The sequence below is a fragment of the Suncus etruscus genome, chromosome 1 (genome assembly GCF_024139225.1).
Source record: "Suncus etruscus isolate mSunEtr1 chromosome 1, mSunEtr1.pri.cur, whole genome shotgun sequence".
Classification (NCBI taxonomy): Eukaryota; Metazoa; Chordata; class Mammalia; order Eulipotyphla; family Soricidae; genus Suncus; species Suncus etruscus.
This window is the reverse complement of record NC_064848.1, coordinates 128,258,061-128,266,805: the sequence shown is the minus strand read 5'-3', so window position 1 is coordinate 128,266,805 and position 8,745 is coordinate 128,258,061. Positions and strand designations below refer to the sequence as shown.

At 30.8% G+C, this 8,745-nt stretch overlaps 1 non-coding gene across 1 annotated transcript; it reads right to left on the bottom strand.

Annotated features, from left to right (window-relative positions):
- Positions 1-678: 678 nt before the first annotated feature.
- LOC125996209 (U6 spliceosomal RNA) lies at positions 679-785 on the bottom strand. Its single transcript, XR_007491231.1, has one exon. It is a non-coding gene; the product is annotated as a U6 spliceosomal RNA (small nuclear RNA).
- Between the last annotated feature and the right edge of the window lie 7,960 nt (positions 786-8,745).

The window sequence follows — 8,745 nt, the reverse complement described above, 5'->3', positions numbered from 1 at the left end:
TGTTATACAAGTATTAAGGTAGATATCACATGTATAGTTTCAAAAATATTTTCCAGTTTCTAGTATTTTTATATTTCCATTGCTATGTCATACTTATTTTATATATTCTCTCCCATAATTTTGTTTCGTTTGGGGGTCACATTCTGGGATGCTCTTGGCTGATTGATTCTCAGCTGTTTGGTTTTTTACCCTAGGTTATATATATTATATATATACATATACATATATATATACATATATATATACATATATGTGATATATATACATAAGTATATGTATATACACACACACCTATTTAATGCTCTCAACTCAATTTATGTTATGATCTACAATGTACTTAGTTTCATTTGCTATTTTAGCCACTTTACCTTGCCACATTGTCAATCTAAAAATTACTTGTAGATATTTCTCTTTCAGTCTCCTTTTGTTTTGTTGTGTTTTGAGGCCACAGCTGGTGGCACTCAGAATTACCCCTGGCTCTGCACTCAGAAATCACTCCTGGCAGGCTCAAGTGACCATATGGGATCAGGAAATGGAAACAGGGTCGTTACCAGGTCAGCTGCCTGCAAATCAAATGTCCTACCCTTGTGCTAGATCTCTGGCCCCCTGTTTTAAGTCTTGATTTCAAATTGCTCTCTTTAAGGAAACATCTCACACTTTATCTTTTTTTTTTTCATAAAAAATACGGAACGCTTCACAAATTTGCGTGTCATCCTTGCACAGGGGCCATGCTAATCTTCTCTGTATCGTTTCAATTTTAGTATATGTGCTTCCGAAGAGAGCACTGACACTTTATCTTACCATGATTTTATTTCAATTACTTTTGTTCTTTATATTTATTTGTAACTTATGTACCTAACTATCTTTTACTTTCTCTTTTCTAAAATGCCTATTTCAGAAAAGAAATATGAATCTTATTGATTTCTATTAATTTTTTTAAATTTTTATTATATTTTAATGCAGATAATTGGCATTAGATTAATTCAGCATTAGAGTTTTCTTCACGTATATCTAGTTATGAAAAGCTAAAGGGAAATTATAAATTTAATATTTTAGAATTGTAAAATTTGTAAAAAGAAAACCTTAAACATTAAAGACTAATATAACTAAAATTATAGATTGACATTAACTGCATCCTTTATCTTTGATTATAGTTTTAGATAGTAATTTCAAAGTTTCACATACATTATTCTTTACAGTAGATTGTTTCAGATTTCAGATAGTGAAAGGGTTGGTCAAAATTTCCTGCTAAAATTACACATGGTGTGTCTCTGGTTCCATAAGTGTTCCATACACTCTAATTTATTTTGGGGAGGTGAATGAGTGGAGGAGGAACATCCATGAATGCTCTGAGGTTACTCATAGTTCTATTCTCAGGGATAACTCATGTTGTGCTTGAAGCATTTTATATATATATATATGATATATATATTATGTACCTAAATGATGAATAATCACAGGAGCCAAATACTTTAAATCTTCATAATATCTTTATCAACCACTCTATTGTTTAAACCTGTTTAAATGAAAGAATTTCATGTATATATTTAAACAATATAATAACATAAAATAAAAATGTATAAAAATATAGGTAGATAAAAAATTTACTACATATATTTTATTATATTAATATATATAACATTAATCACAATATATTATGAAAATTATAATATAATAGATATTATATTAATTATATTAAAATTTCTTACAAAATGTACTTTTTCATTTTTAATTACATTATATTTAAAATGACCCATGAAATATGTAATGTAAATTGATTTGGATTTCAGTTAACTTGATAGCAGAGAAAATCAAGGTACAGATAGAAAATTAGAACTATAAAAGAACGCATATTTCCTCTTGCAAAATTTTAAACTATACCACTTGTAAGAAGATACCAAAAAAATGTCAGAGAAAAGAGATTTGACATTGTACTATGCCTTACAAGCAATGACAATTTTGGTAAAAGAATCATAATTGTTTAAAACTGCAATGAACCAAGAAATTGCAGATATACAAAGACCTTGTACTAAAAAATGGATAATTTCAACAAAAATATCAAGCTTTGTAGTATATTTGCAGTAAGAGGAACAAAATGACAGATGATAAGAATAATGAACACTTCATTACAAAGCCTAATCTTAATAGTGAACTTGGTGAGTTTTTTAGTGAAATGTAACAAATGATCCAAAATAGTGGGAAATAAAGTTACATATATTTTATTATATTTGTCCCTTTTATCAACACTTATTAGAACAAGCTAATAGTTACTTGAAACTATGAAACTATGGAAAGTTTTCTTTCTGTTCACAAGTTTACTCTGATGTTAACCTCATTCAATTTCAATATTTAAATGAGCTTTCACTCTAACTTGATAATAAAATATTTTATAGCAATTACTCAAACATGTGTAATGAAACATATGAAGAGAAAACTGGCTACATTTTATCACAGAAAGCTGATAGTGCAATCTGAAATTTGATTTCTTTTCCCTATAGCTAACTATTAAATTTTATGTGAAAACATGTCCCAGTTTAATTTTACTTCCCTCTAACAACAATTTTTCTTTTGTCTTATATATAAAATGAGATATTAGTCTACATTTGCCTATCAGATAAACTTTTTAACTTGATATGAGCATTCCATTTAATCTAGCCTTCATTTAATATTGATAGAATTGACCTACTGAAGGGCAAAAGACTTTAAACCTATAGATAAAAACTCATTAATCCCGGTGATTCACTTGGCTGAGATTTCAAGTGGTTGATAGACAGTGATGGTTATAAACATCACTTGAGAGTTCCTGTATATCTCAAGTCACTTCTTTCTAAGAAGTAAATGCCTTGTACATATTTTATCATAGATAAAATACTCTCTTAAATTTTCAAAGTTCACCAGTGGTTTAGTAAAAATAGTTTTACCTCCATTACATTCCTTGGACATGCATGAAATAATAAATCTTAGAGAAACCATCACTTTATAAAGTGATTAGCAACTTGTGGTAATACTTATTTGATGGCTTAAAACCAATTGGTAACTGCCTGGTTTTTCATCTGAATGCCTGAGCTTCCTTGAATTTCAAGTTAGAAGGTAATTTCTATTGATAATAAGTATATAGTTATGGATGCACAATTTTGGAATATATCCATATCCATATATATGTATCTATAAAATATGAATTTTATGTATGTGTACTTTAAATTTTTCTATTAATGTTTTGAAACACTATCAACAATTATAAAGGACTAAGCTATCCTACAACCCTTTCTAGCCCTTGAGAAAGCTATATTTCACCCCCACAAAAGGGATGTTTTTTTGTTTGATCATGGTCAACACCCACCTGTTTCAAAACAGCTTTGTGTTTAGGAATCACTTGAGATTCGTTTGGGAGATCATATGCAGTACAGGAATGGAATACAGACACATTTTCGTACAAGGCAATCTTGATTCTCACCTGACTCCTCTCAGACTTTTGTAATGACTCTTGATAAATGGCAAGATATATAAAGATAATAATAGTAATGCTAACAATCGCTACTGATAGACATTTAAACACAGTGAGATATGGAATAAGTTCAGGGGTCTATATTATAAAATATTATAGTAGTCCTTATCATTGAAGAGTGAGTAGTAGGTTTTTAGACTCAAAAATATTTGTGTATTTTGAGAAATATATACGAAGACATATAGACATTTAAAGACAAAAGTCAAGAAGAGTATTTGATGTGAGCAGAGTTTGGGGGGAAAGGGCCTCAGATTGAATTAAGTTGAGGTACATGAGACCAGTAGGAATGGCAGTAGTTGAGATTTAAAATATCACCAGCAATGCAATACTATGCAGCCATAAGGAAAAATGAGGTCATGAGATTTGCTTATACATAGATGGACATGAAGATTATTATGCTAAGAAAAATGAATCAGAAGGAGATGAGTAAACTTAATAGTCTCACTCATCTATGGGATATTAGGGGAGTAAAAGACAGTGTGTGAATGATATCCAGAGAAAATAGAGCATGAGTATTAGAAGGATTAGTCCATGGCAGGAAGCTTTCCACACATAGTGAAGAGTGCACTAAGAGTAGAGAAGGATCTGTTATGAAAACAATAGTTGGAATTGATCACTCTTAACAAGAACTGGATGCTAAAAGGGGAAAAGTTACATGCATGGCACCACTTCATTAAAAGTAGTCCAAACCACAGTGTCAAAAAAGGGGAGAGAAAGAGAGAGCTAGAGAGAGAGAGAGAGAGAGAGAGAGAGAGAGAGAGAGAGAGAGAGAGAGAGAGAGAGAGAGAGAGAGAGAGAGAGAGAGAGAGAGAGAGAGAGAGAGAGAGAGAGAGAGAAGATGTGTAAAGAGAAGAGAGAGAAAATGTCTGTACTGGAAATAGGTAGAGGAGGGACAGTGGGTGGGAAGTAAGATGGCATCAGGGAGAGTGAGAGGGAAACTGTTGACATAGGTGACAGAAAATGCGCACTGGTAAAGGACGTTGTACATTGTATGACTGTAACTGAATGATGAACAAATTTAATCTGTAAAGAAAAACTAGTATGAACAACCTTGTAACCAAATTTAAACAAATTTTTTAAAAAGGTTACAAAAAAAAAAAAAAAGGAGTAAAGTACTATAGCATAGGCCAAATTTTTAAAGTCCAGAAGTTAACAGAAGTCTTGCAACCAAGAATGTAAATTACCAATCAATAACTTTCTGTGTATTTAGAATTTAATTTTTAATTGTCAAGAATTTAAGGTAAAAATCCAATAAATTTTATCTCTGAAGGATATATTTTTGAGGAGAGTAAACCAGAGTAAAAGTAATTTTACTGCTAATGCTATTGAAAGCATTAGGCATCATTTTGAGGATTAGAAGTAAATATAAAGTAAGAAGAGTTTCCAGTCACCAGTTTCTGGTGACTAAAGGAAGTAATCATAGTCCATTGGTGTTAGATCAACTTAGGAGATTCCTTTAAGTCAACATTTTCAATTTAAATGATGTTGGCTTCTAAAGAAGATAATAGGGCAAAGATTATTGTTTCTGTGCCATTTTAATAATTATTTCTAAATTTAAAGCTGATTATAATTTTAGTTATATTTTATGTATAATTTTAGTTGGAAAATATGAGTATTTACTAAAACCATCATCTTTGTAACTTAATAACCCATATTTTCTTTAATTATCTGAGTACCCTTTAGGAGTAACTGATATACCTGACCCTAAAGTTGTGATCAGGGCAGATACATCTGGCTAACAGGTGTCAGTATTTCTTTTTGTCAAAAAATTAGTATTTTTAGAAGATAAAATTACCAACAGTTTTAATGTCCTTGTGAAATAATATTTTGCTTTTGCATTTAATATTATCTATTAATTGTTTCTTTTACAGCTAGAGAACTTAGAATATACAAGACTGTAAAGAAAATTTTGAGTTATTGTACTCAAAATACATGTTACTAGTATAGATAAATTTTTTAGGATTTGCATATAAGCTCCTGTAATTTTAAAATTCATAATATTTGAACATAATCTTAATCTTTCGTTTTTACATACATAATGATAGTGATTTTGTAAAAACAATAATCTACACATTTGAATCTCTAGTCTGAAGCACTTGCCTACAAATAGTTTATTATAGAAACTGCACTCAATATGAGACAGGAAACATTTTGTCATTTCCTTTTGCATGGAGCGCATAGCAGGGGATCATAAATGTTTATAATTATGAATAAAATAATTTTCCAAATTTTATTTAACATTTAAAAAGGCCGTCATATTAGTTTCTCCTGGTTAAATTATGAAAGACATTTGGTAAAATTGATTGTGAATTTATATTTTCATATTTCAAATAATTGCTTGAGAATGTAAAATGTATTTTATCCTACTAGTTTCTGGGCGAGGAAAATATAGAAAGAGTTTTAAAATATTTTGTGAAGTTAATAATAGATTTGTTTTGTTTAATTTGTAAGTTTGAAAAGCTATATTTTTAATTCCTATGGATTCATGTATACTATTCTTTTTGCCAAGTTCATTGATGTCGTGATAATCAAGAATTTGGTTATTCACAGTAAATTATGATCTACTAAGTTTGTTACTTCTCATGTTTTCATGGTTTTCAAGGTGTTTTCAAGGTGTATTAGTATCATACATTGATATTTTGCCAAATGTTTCTTGATCATATTATTTACTAGTATAATAAAATTACTCTGAAATACAGAATATTAAAGTGCATAGGATTACATTATGGTGAATATTTATAATATCTATTAATAAAATATTTTGCAATATACTTAGAACATTAATTATCAAAACATATTCTGCAGATTTGCATATAAAATTCAGTATTTTAATTATGAAATTAAGATGATGCATTTAAGATGCATGTTATCTATTTATTTAAAAATTGAATTTTATTTAAAATGCATTTTATCTGCTTTTTATTTATTTTTTGCATAGTTTTGGTGACTAATTACTTTTATATATATGGTTTCTTCCTCAGAATCACCTGCACACTGACTAGTTAAATCTTCTGCAGTGTTGTCTGTGATAAATTATTCTAACACCTATCAACCTAATCTTCTAAAAAAGAAATATAATCTGTCTTTTGGGTTCATCACAAAAAAATAGCTGAGAGAAATAAATTTCAATCTTTGGCTTTTGAAATAAATTTTAAAAATCTATCATACTTTGGCTTTTGCTTACCATTCTAACTTCAATTTACAATAATTTTATATACACAATATCAGTATACCATGCAGTATTTAGTATAATACAAAGCAGGCCTTGAGAGGTAGGTGCTTTTCCATTCTCTTAAGTCTATAGACTTGGGGTGTGTATGTATGCAAACACACCAAGTCTATAGACCTAAGAGAATATATATATATGTATATATATATATATATATATATATATATACACACACACACATATACATATATATATATATGTGTGTGTATGTATGTGTGAAAAAGAGGAATCTTGAAATTTTGTAGCAGTATAAGAGAACATATAGTAATTGTGCTAAGGAAAATAAGCCAGAAAGATAAAGTATCATATGATAATATGACTTCACTAATTACTCATTGGTATAAAGAAATCAAAAAATAATTAAAGGCAAAGTAAAAGCAAGTTTGATTCTGATAATATTGTATTGATTTTCAGAGAAGGTCTTCACATTGTAGTTGAAAGGAACATTGACTGGTGTGACTTATTACAACTTTGGTAGTGAGTATGGTATGGGTATCATATATTTATTTGAAGAAGAAATTTAAGAAGATGTCACATTAAAGTGAATTTTACACTTATATAATAAAACAAAAAATAATATAATATAATATTGTCACCTCCCATTTAAGGGAAAGCACGCACCAGATGTGGTTGTTTCCTTCCCTGGTGCAGTGTCTTTCTCCAAAAGAATTATTTGCCAAAAGTCCCACTTAGCGAAGTCAATCATTTGACCCTTTGCTTGGATCATTGGCGGTAATTCCAACATGGCTGTAACATTACATTTTTCTCTCTATTTGGCCACTATAGAAATCCAGCCTCAGCTCTCTTACAGACAAAGAAATGTCAGTACCAAAAACCCGCCAAAAGTTTCCTGCTGGCTAGTTAGTATATCCTGGCACCAAGAGCTTGGTTTTTCTGAGTCTAGCTCTATGATGGTAAACAATTATTTCTGTCACCCCCTAAAATCTATTTTCCAGCTACTACATAAACATCAAAAATATCCTCTGTCTCTCTCCTCCTGGTATTCTTGAAAAACCTGCTTTTTGCTAAACTAAAAACATCCCCAACTCTGGTTTCACTGCCCTCCAGCAGTTCTCTCACCTGAAGAACGGTCCTTTTAATATGTAAATTTAAGGCTTGTTTCCCCCATTGTATTGCTCTCCTGCTCTTGAGAACACCTTGAATAACAGAGTCTGTGCTTATAAAAAGTCATTGGCTGAAAAATAAATTTGTCTCTCGTCCCTTGGGCGAGGGTCCCCATACAATGTATTTTGTGTGGTCTCATTTATTTCATATTTCATATTTGTCCACACATGCTCACAACTTCTCTCTCCGTGAAAGGTTCCTGGACCCACGAAGGTTCTGCTTAGCAACACTAACCCGTCTGCAGGCATAATATTATAAATATTATTATATAATTATATAATAATTTATATATCATTTATGTCATACACTTTAGGAACACTATTATATAAAGATTCATAAAAATAATCTAGTTGGGGGCCTGAGAGGTGTCACAGCAGTAGGACATTTGCCTTGCACGCAGCTGACTTAGGAGGGAGGGCAGTTTGATTCCCCAGCATAACATATGGTTCCCTAAGCCAGGAACAATTTTGGGGTACATGACCAGGAGTAACCCTGAGTGTCACCGTGTGTGTGGCCCAAACACCAAAAATCATCATCATCATCATCATCATCAGTCATCATCATCATCATCATCTAGTTAAAATTACACTGAAATTGTTTTAAATATATGGCCTGATCTGTGGAGAATATCTATATACCTACTATAAGATTATAGTGGGTAGTTTTTCTCTTAAATTTCTGAGCACACCCAGTGGGTACATACCTGGTGATGCTCTGAGGTTATTCCTGCTTTGTGCTAAGTAATCACCCCTAGAAATCTCAGGAAAATATGGGTTACAAGGGGATTGCACCTGAGTCAGCTCTATGCAAGGCAAGTTTACTCCTTATTTTCTGACTATCACTACAGCCTTTTCTTTTATTTTGAGGTGGTTATTTAACATTAGTT